The 12,820-nt window shown below is 35.0% G+C and overlaps 1 protein-coding gene across 4 annotated transcripts in view; it reads left to right on the forward strand.

Moving 5' to 3' along the window:
• DNAJB4 (DnaJ heat shock protein family (Hsp40) member B4) overlaps positions 1-12,820 on the forward strand; it is a 39,973-nt gene that overhangs the window by 11,358 nt on the left and 15,795 nt on the right. Inside the window, exon 2 of one of the 4 annotated variants that reach the window (XM_081143884.1) lies at positions 11,344-11,389. The exons of the other annotated variants lie outside the window; for them this stretch is intronic. The gene's annotated coding sequence lies outside the window, so the exon portion shown is untranslated. The remainder of the gene's footprint in view (positions 1-11,343; positions 11,390-12,820) is intronic. 4 annotated transcript variants of the gene reach the window in all.

Consider the following 12,820-nt stretch of genomic DNA (forward strand, 5'->3'; position numbering starts at 1 on the left):
ACAAAACAAACTTTTAAATATATACATATTTTAAATATATCTTTATTGATTTCAGAGAGAGGGAGAGAGATAGAAACACCCATGATGAGAGAGCCATTGATTGGCTGCCTCCTGCACAGCCTCCACTGGGAATCAGCCCCCACTGGGAATCAAGCCCTCAACCCGGGCATGTGCCCTGACTGGGAGTCGAACCTCGATCTCCTGGATCATAGGTTGATGCTTAACTACTGAGCCATGCCAGCTGGGCAGACAAAACAAACTTTTAAACAAAGGCTATCATAAGAGACAAAGAAGGACCCAGCAATTCCACTTTTGGGTATTTGTCTGAAGAAACCAAAAACATTAACTCAAAAAGACATATGCATCCTATGTTCATTGCAGCATGATTTACAATAGCCAAGATACGGAAGCAGCCTAAGTGTCCACCAATAGATGAATGGATAAAGAAGAAGTGCATATACGCAACAGAGTATGACTCAGCCATAAAAAAAGAATGAAATCGTACCATTTGCAACATGGATGGACCTAGGGGGTACTACACTGAGTGAAATAAGTCTGATAGAGAAAGACAAATGTAGATGATTTCACTTATATGTGGAATCTAAAAACAAAGTAAATGAACAAGTAGAACAGAAACAGACTCACAGATACAGAGAACTTTTAAAAAAATATATATTGATTTCAGAGAGAGGAAGGGAGAGGGATAGAGAGAGATAGAAATGTCAGTGATGAAGGAGTCATTGATTGGCTGCAGCCTGCAACCCAGGCATGTGCCCTGACCAGAAATCGAACCCCAATCTCCTGGATCCTAGGTCGATGCTCAACCGCTGAGCCACACCCAGCCTGGCCAGAGATCATTGTGATGGTTGCCAGATGGGAGGGGGTTGGGGGAGATGGGTGAAAAGGGGGAAGGGATTAAGAAGTACAAATTGCTAGTGCCAGAATAGTCATGTGGATGTCAAATACAGCACAGGGAATATAGTCAATAATATTTCAATAACTATGTATGGTGTCAGATGGGTACTATATTTTATTGGGGTGATCACTTAGTAAGTTGTATAAATGTCTAATCACTGGGTTTTATACCTGAAACTAACATAATGTGGTACATCAGCTGTAATTTAAAAATTAAAAAAATTATTAGAAGAAATAAATCAGATTTGGAAAAGTCTTAAAGATCATCTAGTCCGTTTCTTTCATTTTGTGGTAGAGGAAATTGTGACCCAGATTGCTTGAATGCCATGTAAAGGTGATAGGGTTAAGTGCAGAAACAAGACTAGATTCCTAATCTAATGCTCTTTATTTTATGAAAAAAATTCTCTATGAAGCAGCAGATATTGACTTACCTTTCAGAAGGAGGTTTTCTGCTCCTTAGGTATGAAAGGAAGAAGAATTTGTGCAGAACCAATAATATCTTGGTTTTTATAATTAGGACATCTACCTTTACTCATTTACTTTTTTATTTTTAATATATTTTTTATTGTTTGATTTGAGAGAGAGAGAGAGATTGATTTGTTGTTCCACTTATTTATGCACTCATTGGTTGTTTCTTGTATGTGACCTGACCTGGGATCTAACCCGAAACCTTGGGGTATTGAGACTGCATTCTAACCAACTGAGCTACCCGGCCAAGGGCTCATATTTACTTTTTTGAAATAGATTATTAGATTATTTGCAAATGAAATCTTTCACTGATGATGGATAGTTATGAGATGTAAAACTCACTTGACATACAGTTTTGTTGTTGTTTTTTAGTGGAACTTTTCTTCTCTGTCCTGACATTTCCATGTCTCTATTTATAGCAGTGATCTCTTTGGAATTTGCCTTCTGATTCTGTTTGTTCTTTTATGTTGCTTCATATTTAACTGATATTCTCATTTCATTTTTTAAAAATGTATTTGCAAGGACTTGAGAAGAAATTAAAATTTTTAGAAGAAGCATCTGAAATAACTATTTTCCTATGAGTTATCATAATGATTGTTTATAGCAAGCAGTTTATCTAATTGTAGTACCTAATGATACTAATTTTTCTAGGTAGAATGGTAGTTTATTTTCTAAGTTTAAAAACATGAAATCTAAAATAAATTTCTTTTATCCCAGATAGATACTACTTTTAGATTAACAACTTTGCTCCTTAACTATATACAGAGTGGGGCAAAAGTAGGTTTACAGTTGTGAGTACTTGAAGCATAATTTATTCTTGTATTATTATTTATTAATTATTGTATTATTTTCCAGCTAGCTCCAATCAACTGAGCTACCTGGCCAAGGCAGTTAAGAGTCTTTCAGTGCTAAACTCCTTAAGGGCAGGGACTATTTTACTTACCTTTGAGATTAACATAATACCTGGCATCCAGTGGATGCTTATTAATCTATTCATTATTCAGTTCAGTAAAAATGTTGGGCATTGTTCTAGGTGCTGGATATACAGAAGTGACAATCAAAACAGACAATATCCTTACCCTCGTGGAGCTTATTCTAGTGTATGAATATTGAATGAAACCATGAATCACTTTGCAAAGACTCCATGCTTGTTTTCAGATAGTTATTTGCATCAGCCTAAAAAAGAATAATCTGTAGTTTATTAAGCAATGAGTTGATGAATTGGAATGGGAGAAGCTTAGTAATTACATCATTTATTCATTAAACATTTATTTTCTAGTGTAAGTATGTAAAATAATTTGAAATCACATAATTGCTAGTCGTTGTCTTCCCGATTACCATTCAGTTCTTGTGTTCTGTTTGTAACCTTGAATAAAAGCCTCAGCTGCAAGCCAGGCCACCACCAGAGATCTTCATCTCAAATTATACACCTCTGAGTGCAGTGTCTCTGACTGTGCTGGCCCAAAACTTCATACACATCAAAATTCTATTTTGTTACTTGTTACTTGTTTATTGTCTGTTCTTCACACCAGAGTATGAGCTCATGGAGCACCTATTTCAGTCACTACTGTATACCAAGTGCATAAAATAACGTTCCACATAGTAGATGTTAGTAATTAATCAATTCTTGACCACTCAAAATGCACTTCCTTCCTTACTCATAGCTACAGTCTACATCTAGTCTTCATTCAGACTACTCAAAAAATAAAAATCTTCAACTCCAGTATTCTCTCATGAAGACCTATTATCACTTTAGCTTGTTTACTAATATATTTCATCTGTTCTTCTAGTCTTTTGGCACTTCCCTTTTCTTTTAATCTCTGTTACTTCCTGGCCTTTGCCGGTCACTTCAAGAATTCTCAGCTCCCATTTTCCTTTGTCTTTTAGTTGTGTCCACTCTTTAAATTCACTACTCTTAATCACTTGAAATAGACTTTGGAGTTAGATGAAGTTCAATTCACCATTTGCTACATAAATGCAAGTTATTTAACTTTTCCAAGTTTAACTTTTTTCTGAGTCTCAGTTTGTTCTTTGGTACCCTAAGCATTGTAATGAAAATTAAATGACATTATTGTAACCAGATACTATTGCCCATAGGTAATGAAAATCCTTATTAAGTAATAACCAAAAAATCCAGATGCAGAGTGGCTCTAGGACTGGTTGACTTAGCAGCTCAACAATATATGAGGTAGAGTGTTCTTTTCATCTTTGCCCTCTGCCATCCTTAGTATGTGGTTTAATGCCCCTAATGATTGCATAATGGTTGCCACAGTTCCCGGTGTTATGCAGTCATGATTGTAAAGTGGACGAGGAAAGTTTCTTCTCTTTCTTCTACCTCCTTCCCCTGGATACCAGTTGGACTCAGAGCTGAATCACACAGACTTACTCTAGCAAGTATCATACTTGGTTTCGAATAATTAAGATTCATCTGGGGCAAGGGGGAGGCCCCACTTTCCTAGTAATAGTTACTACTACTACATTTGTGACCCTTAGAATTCTGTCCTTGGACTTTTTTTTTTTTTTAAATCTGCATTCACTCTAGTATAATCTCCTTCAGTCTCATGGTTTTAAAGATCACCTCTACTCCCAATGTCTTATCTTCCCTCTGGACCGCTTGCTTCTATGTATACCAGACTTATATATTCAATTGCCTTTTAGACATTACCATTTGTAAGTTTAATAGGCATCTTCAACTTAACATGTTCAATATTAAATTTAATTTCTCCCTTCAGCTCTTCTATCTTCCTATTTTAGGAAATAGCAATTTTGTTCTTTCAGTTTGCTGAAGCTGAAAAACCTTGGAGTCATTATTGATTTCTTTTATATCACACATCTGATTCATCAGGAAATCCTATTGACTCTACTTTTAAAATAAATAAAATAGCCCCTTCACAGTTACATCATGGTCCGAACCACCTGGATTAATGCAATACATTCTTTTTAGTCTTTACCATCCTGTCCCACTCTATTCTTAACACCAGAAGCCAAAGTGATCCCGACATCCTGCATAAAATTTCAATGGCTTCTCATCTACCCTCATACAAGCCAGTCAGTAGTCTACAAGGCTCCACACCATTTAGCCACTTATTATTTTTCTGACTGCCTTCTAACCTTTTCACCATACCCATTTCATCATTCTGACACAGTAGCACCTCAAAGGTGCCTAGAATTTTTTATATTTATCTCTACCTGGTATGTTCTACCCCCACAAATATACATAGTTTTTCCCCTTTCCTATTTTGCTTATTTCCTCTTGCCCCTTTCTAGGTCATAGTGCAGATGTCATTCCTCAATCTTTTAAACTCATTCCTGGCCATCCCATCTAAAATTTTAATTCTCTTATTTCCCTTTCCTACTTTATTTTCCTTAGCTCCTATCACCATCTAACATTCCATATATTTTTAAATTGTTATTAATTATTAAAAAAATTTAAAACTTTATCTTCCCCATTAGAATGTAAAGCATATGAGGCACAGATTTTTGTTTATACTGTATTTCCCAGTACCTAGAAAAGTGTCTTGGCATATGGAAGGTTCTTAATAAAATGTGAAGAAATGAATAAAATGAATGTCCATTCATCATGGCTTCTGGTTTTAGTGGTGTCCTCAGTGAGATTTAGTAATTCTTTACTTGTATCTAATCAGTTTCCTTCCTATTTCCCATAATTGGTATGCCAAACCATCACCATTCTTATCAAATGCCCTACTTTTATTCTCAGCTCTTTAATAGTGGATGTCCTTTTTATAATTTTTAAAAAATGTTTGATAACATCAGTGAACTTCTTGGTCTTCATAGTTACCTTGCTTTACAAATTTATAAATTTGTCCTTTTTAATTTTTTAGAAAAATCTCATTTCTAATTTTGTTCAAATTACATCTACTTGCACTCTTGGTACCAAACCTTCCTATTTTCTAAGACCTTACTTAAGCAGTTTTTTCTTTCTTTATGTATTGTATGTTTCTTTATATGTCTCATTTTCCTCAATATTGTTTTCTTCCTCTCTTGACCATCTTAAAACCTTTTATCCCGCCCTTATTACAACTCTCTTCTTCTTTTTCTTCCCCCCCCCACCCCAAGAAAGAATTCAGAGCCAAGACTCAAATACAAGCAAGTCTGTTTAGAAAGTCACATAGGTAGAAGAGGTGAGCCATGGAAGAAGTGAGCCAGCTGGGCTGTGTGGGCTCAGGAAACAAGTTACAGAGGCAAAAAAAGGGCCCTTGGAATTTAGGAAAAAGAAAAGCAGGGTGTGCCTGAGGGAAGGAGAGTGGGAAAGGGTTGGGAATGCTCCAGAGAGAGCAAGAATGCTCCACAACTCTCTTCTTTTGTTTCAGATGATTTTTTTGAGATGTTTAAATTTACTATTACATTTTCATGCCTCTGATTGTTCAAGTCACTGGCTTCTGGCTCTTGCTTTCATTGCCAACAATCTCATCTACCTCCTAGGATTGTTATGAGAGATTAAATGATATTACATGTGTTAAGAGTTTAGAATAATGCTTGCACATAAATTTGCTTCTTTGTTTTGTTGTTGTTGTTTTTTTGAGTGTTTGCATGATTAGCTGTCACTAATGAAATTAAAATCATTCTTACCTGGGAGTACTTTTCTATCACTCCATGTCCTCTGGGTTTGGAGACACCAGTGGTATCAGGATGCTTTCAGCTTCAAGTAACAGAATCTTTTTAACAATAAGCCCAGTGATAGGTGGTTCCAAGGCTGATTCAGAGATGCAACAACAATATCAAGGATCCAGGCTCTTGTTCTCTTTTTACTCTGTCATTCTCGTTGCTTTGCAGACGGTTGGCCTTCTTTCAGGGTTGTGAGATAGCAAGTATCATATTTTCATTATCTGAAAGCAGAAAAGGCAGTGCTGGGCTTTCTCCTGGATTTCTCTTTAGAGGAAGTAGAATCTCTCCAAAGTTCCCCAGTGCATTTCCCTTACATCTCAGTGGCCACCCCTACACCAATTGCTGGCAAAACACATGTAATTACTGTGTTTGACTTAAATTAACCATGAGTCATTTCCAAGGGACTGAGGGAAGCTTATACCTTCCTTGAGTTCATTACTAGATTTTAAAAGATATTAGATATGTTAGCCAAAAAGAAGATAGGAATGACTATTTGCTTTATTATCAGTAGCGTCTACCATACCATTCTTACCTGGTAAATCTTTAATTGTTCATTCTCAGTCTTTTTCATTGTCATTTTTTGATTGACGTGCCCCTTAAATGCTGGTCATCCCAAAGTTTGGGCTTTGATTTTTTCAAAAATTATCCCTCTTTTATACTTTAAAATACTACCTGTTACAACCTTTTGTAAATCTTTATCTACAACTAAGACTTTTTTCCTAAGTCCCAGTTCAGAATATCCAACTCTCTTTCCTAGACACCTTCATCCACATTCAATTTAATTGAATATTGTATTACTAGGTTTTGGGGAGTCAAAAATTAGATAAACCTTGCCCTGTATGATTTTACATTATTGTAGAGGTGTTAGAGAAACAAGTTATTACAACACAGGCAGTAATTAGGAATATAGTTCAAGCAATGAATTTTACCAAGTATAGAAGTAGCATAGATGAAGGTGTGATTGATAGGGTTATAGGAATATTCTAACAAAACTTGCCTTTCTCTTCAAATGTACTCTTCTTATATTCTATACTCCCATTAGTAGCCCAACTGTGCACATCTTTGTTCAATCTAGAAACTAGGGCAATCTAAAACTTTTTCAAATCTCCACATACAGTTGGTTGGCAAATTGTCCATAGTCAACCTCTTGATTACTTAAATTTAACCATTTGTCTTTTTTATTTCACAGTCATCTTACTTTAGGTCCTCATAATTACTCATGTCATTGAATTATTCACTCATTAAAAGTTAACTGAGCAGCAATACATTCTAGATAAGTCCTAGTATAAGAAAATAAGTTCTAGAGAAAACAAAACAGGACCTTTCAGGGAGGTTACAACCCAGTGCGCAAGGCATAAGCAGACACATAGTTATGTAGTTGTGATAGAGTCGAGATGCTGGGAGAAATATGGGAACTCAAGGTCAGGAGAACTTAAGCCAAGCTGGGAGTCAGATTTGGCCAACTAGAGGCTGTCTCAAAGTAGTAGTAAACTGAGTGTGGAGTGAGAAAGAGAGTTATACACTCCTACCATTCACTTTATACATACCAAAGAAATATAACTTTAAAGACATTATTTTGGGTGCCAGTGTACTTACTAATTTGCTCTTGCTCAAAAATAATTTTTTAAACATCATAATTTATTTGGAAGGTTATCAGTAGTAGTGCATCATTATACAGTTGATCCTTCATTATTTACCAATTCTGTACTTTTGAATTTGCCCACTAACTAAAATCTATTTGTAACCCTGAAATCAAGTAGTTGGGGTTCTTTGCAGGTTTTTTGCAGAAATGAGCATGGGCAAAAAAAATTTGAGTCCTATGTTCCCAACTGAGGTCCAACAAAGCAGTGCTTACTTAGCTTTATTTCAGCTCTCATATTATAAATGTGTTTTTGTAGACTATTTAGTATACTTCTACATTTTTTGCATTTTCGTGCTTTTTGTTGGTGATTTCACTGTTTAAAGAAGTGTTTCAGTGTAGTGCTGAAATGCTGTCTAAATTATGTTCCTAAGCATAGGAAGGCTGTGATGTGCCTTATGGAGAGAATACCTGTGTTAGAGAAGCTTTATTCAGGCATGAGTTATAGTGCTGTTGGTCTTGAGTTCAATGTTATATTAACTAAGGCATTGTTAAACAGAAACACACATAAAACAAGGTTATATATTGACGAGTTGACTTAACTCTGCATTTCCCTTAGGGGTAATGATTCAGTATTCACTAATTCAGCATTCACAGCAACTTTATAGACTATAACTATGGCAAATAATGAGAATTGAGTACTTTCAGGGGGAAATTTGATTTTGGGAAACAGCCAGTCATTTATGGCCAGAAGTGGTGAGTCAAGCTAGACAATTAGAGAGGTATGATTATTAAAGTCTTAACCTTTTAAAACACATGCCCTCTTTTGATAAACATCTTATTCACTACTCTAAATATTCTAATATATATATATATATATATATATATATATATATATATATATATATATATGTATTTATTTAGCAGACACAGCCAAGTTGAGAATTAGCCTGTAAGTTTTATTTTACCATTAGCCAAGCTGATGTTTTATAGTGAAAACTGAGCTTTTATAGTCAAATATTACAGTTTTAAAAAATTTGCTAGATATAATAAAATTTTATTGTGCTTAGTGTTTTTTAAGACTGTCCTCTTACTCCAGTCAGGAATAATTTGTATAAAACAAGGTTGGCGAACATTTTCTGTTAAGGGCCAGAGAGTAAATCTTTAGGTTTTGTGGGCCATACAGTCTTTGCTACTGCTACTCAACTCTGCCACTGTATGGCAAAGGCAGCAATAGACAATAGGTATTATATGCATGTAATAAACTGCTTAACGGCAGGGATCATGCCTTATACTGAAGTATTCTTTAGGGCACATAACACAGTAGGGTGTCAAAACAGTTGCTTTGACTGCTGATTTAGCCTAAATAAGAAATAGGCTATATTTTAAAATACTAAAAACTCAAACAGTTGAAACCCATACATTTAAAATGGAATTATTCTAGAAATACTATTTTTCTTTTATCTGTAAGTGTCCTTCTTTAAGCAATTACAGTAGCTGGCGCTCATTGTATTTGGAATTAGGTAGTCAATGGCCTACTTTTATAGTAGTTGGTGAATATTATAGAACATGTTGGCTTGTTTTTATACATGTCCTATACTTACATTTGGTAGGTTTCAATAAATTCTTTGAATCATAGTCAAGGCTCCACAATAGCAGTGGTTTAATTATTATGCCTTCATGGATGCAATGCATTATAAAGATAATTTATAGTTGAGGTTAGGTACTGATTTAAATGGAAAGAAATTATTTTAGAGTTGTAAATAGTTGGAGAGTTAAACAAACTTGCTTAATAATCAGTTTATTGCTTGGCTAAGAGCCTAACAGTTCTGTGAAACAGCAGCCTACTCTCCAATCCTGCCTCACTCTGTGCTGTTACAGACATTTTTTTCTGTTACTACTTGTCTTACTGTGAGGGGCTGTTGGTTTCACTTTGGCCACAGACTACTCCCTCTCTCTGACCAGCCAATTAAGTTTTCCAAGTGATTCTGATGGCCTCCCTGGCTGCTTATGAGAGGAGAAACTTTAGAAAAGAATAAAGTGAAAATCACATAAATTCCTCATTTCCTAGTTTTTTGTTTGTTTGTTGGTTTTTTACTTTTAACATTGTGAAAGTATGTATGAAGTAAACATGTGTAAATAGAGCCAGTCCCACTACTTTCCTCTAAGTGTAAAGTATTATTTCAAAACTTCCTCACAAGTGTCTTTTTCTTGTAGATGAAAAATGGAATACCATTTTACTTTATTTTTCAAATTTATTGAGATATAATTGACATGTAAAATTATAAGATACAGATGATGTATCATACAATTGTACACTTGAAGCCTATATAATTTTATTAACCAATGTCACCCCAATAAATTTAATTTAAAAATCATAAGGTATTTAAAGTGTACATTGTGATAATTTGATATATGTATACACTGTGAAAGGATTCCTCCCCTCTAGTTAATTAACACAGCCACCACCTCATATATTTATCTTTTTTAAAATATGGAATGCTTCACAAATTTGCATGTCATCCTTGCACAGGGGCCATGGTAATCTTCTCCATGTTATTCCAATTATAGTATATATATGGCTGAAGCAAGCACTGGAATACTATTTTATAAGTGAAAATAAAATTTCCTTAGTGTTCATCTGTTAGGATTTTGTTTTCCCTAAATGTGCATGTGAGAGATGTATATGTGTGATATACTTCAGTTCATAGGTTGAGGCTTCTGAAAAATTGGATTGCAGCACTGGTGATGCGAAGGAACCTCTTCATCTGTACTGTCTAATACAGTAGCCACTAGCCACATGAAGCTGCTAAGTACTTGAAATGTGGCTATCTGAATTGAGATACAGTGTGAAGTGTAAAATTCACACTGGATTCTGAAGACTTAGTATAAAAACAAGAACGTAAAATGCTTACTAATAATTTTTATATTGATTACATGTTGCAATGATAATATCTTGGGTTAAATAAAATACATTATTAAAATTTTTTACTTTTATTAAAATGTGGATCCTAGAAATGTTTAAATTACATATGTGGCTTGCCATCTGTAGCTCGCTTTATATTTCTGTTGGACAGCGCTCCTCTACGTTATATGATCTTTCAACATAATCAAAGTGTATACTCAGATATTAATGTACAAGATCCATTTAAAATGATGTAGGCCCTGGCGGTTTGGCTCAGTTGGTTGAGTGTTGTTCCATGTGCCAAAATGGTCACCTGTTCTATTCTTGGTCAGGGCAAATATCCAGGTTTCAGGTTCGATCCCTGATTGGGGTGCATGCAGGATGCAACCAATGGATATTTCTCTCTCTCTCTCAAATCAATAAAAACATTTTTTAAAACACAGAGGTGGGTGTGGGGGGGCAGAATCTATGATAGTGATGCCTCTTAGTGCTTGAAGACATTTTAGGAAAGTACAGTTCTTCCCTTGGGGGATTGGTTCCAGGTCACCCCTAGGATATCAAAATCTGTGGACGCTCAAGTCTCTTATACAGAATGGCATGATATTTTCATATAAACTATGCACATCCTCATGTATACCTTAAATCATATCTAGATTACTTATATCTAATTCAATGTAAGTGCTATGTAAAATTTTTATACTGTATTGTTTGGGAATAATGACAAGAAAAAAAGTATGTACATGTTTAGTATAGATGCAACTGTAATAATCCTAAATACATAGTACATGTCAACAACAACATAATATATATTTTTCAAATATTTTTCATCCATTGTTGGTTGAATCCGCAGATGCGGAACCCATGGATATGGAGGGCCAACTGTATAACATGTAGAGGTAAGATATATTCTATTAATAGATGGCCAGTAGTTTGGTTATATGTAATTACTTAGATATTACGTAAAAAGCAGGCCAAATGTTAGAACAGATATGTCCTTGTACTCCTTAAGTTTATGTTAATATTGTTAAGAATATCATAGCTCACTAGTTATAGAAAAGCTGTTTGAAATCTTTTCACTAGTTTCAATATCAGATATGTGTACATATATATAGATTACACATGAGAAAGCATGTGGAAGTATTAGATGAACTGTACTGTATAAATGTTACTATTATGGGGAAGACATAGAATAGTTATTTTTTTTTTTTAACACTAAGAGACTAAAATTCAGAGATAAAGTTCTGAAAAAGTAACATGATCTTGGAGGATGCCTGAGTGTTTTGGGGCTGACTCTGGTACTTACGTTAATGCTTTATGCCAAATAAAACTTCCTAAGTAAAGGGAGATGACCTCCAAGTGGTAGCAAAAATGTTTGTATAGCTCAAAATAATAAAAAACAACTTATATGTATATGTCATTATATAAATTTTATTGCGTTTATGTATATTACCTCATCTAACTCTCATTATAAGTTAGGAATTCAGAGAAATTAAATGATTTGCCTAAATTACTCACCTATAAGTGGCAGAGGTGAAATGAGAAATCAAGCATTCAAATTCTTAGGTCTTTATTCTTTAGACATTTGTAGCCCCTTTATGCTAGTCCACTAACAGGATTTTAATATTCAGTGATAAACAATAGTTTCCCCTAGGAGGGGGGGAGAGAGATAGAAACATCAGTGATGAGAGAGAGTCATTGCTTGGCTGCCTCCTGCATGCCTCCTGCTGAGTACTGAGCCTGAAACCCAGGCATGTGCCCTGACCCCAGACTGAACTGAGACCTCCTGGATCATAGGTTGATGCTCAACCACTGAGCCATGCCAGCCCGGTTCCCCTAAGCAGCTTTTAATAACTTAGTGTGATTGAAGTATATGAGGCAGCAATGGAAATTAAAGCTAGAAAGATCTGCTGACTTGAAAATCAAAGAGATATACAGTATTTTAAAAATATAAGCAAAGTAATTTTAAAAATTACTGTTGACATGCAATATTATATTAATTTCAGGTGTACAGCATAGTGATTAGACATTTATGTAACTTACAAAGTGATCACCCTGATAAATCTAGTACCCATCTGACACCATACATTATGTTTTTGGTATTGTACTTAAAAAGTAATTGTCACCCTTGACTGGGGGGCTCAGTTGGTTGGAGTGTCATTCTGTACACCAAAAGTTGTGGATTTAATCCCCCATCTGGGCGAATACGGAAGGCAACCGATGGATGTTACTCACATCGATGTGTTTCCCTCTCTCTCTTTTCCTCTCTCTAAAATCAATAAACATCATAAACATATCCTTGGGTGAGCATTAAAAATAAATCATTGCTG

The sequence above is a fragment of the Miniopterus schreibersii genome (genome assembly GCF_964146895.1).
Source record: "Miniopterus schreibersii genome assembly, chromosome: 8".
Classification (NCBI taxonomy): domain Eukaryota; kingdom Metazoa; phylum Chordata; class Mammalia; order Chiroptera; family Miniopteridae; genus Miniopterus; species Miniopterus schreibersii.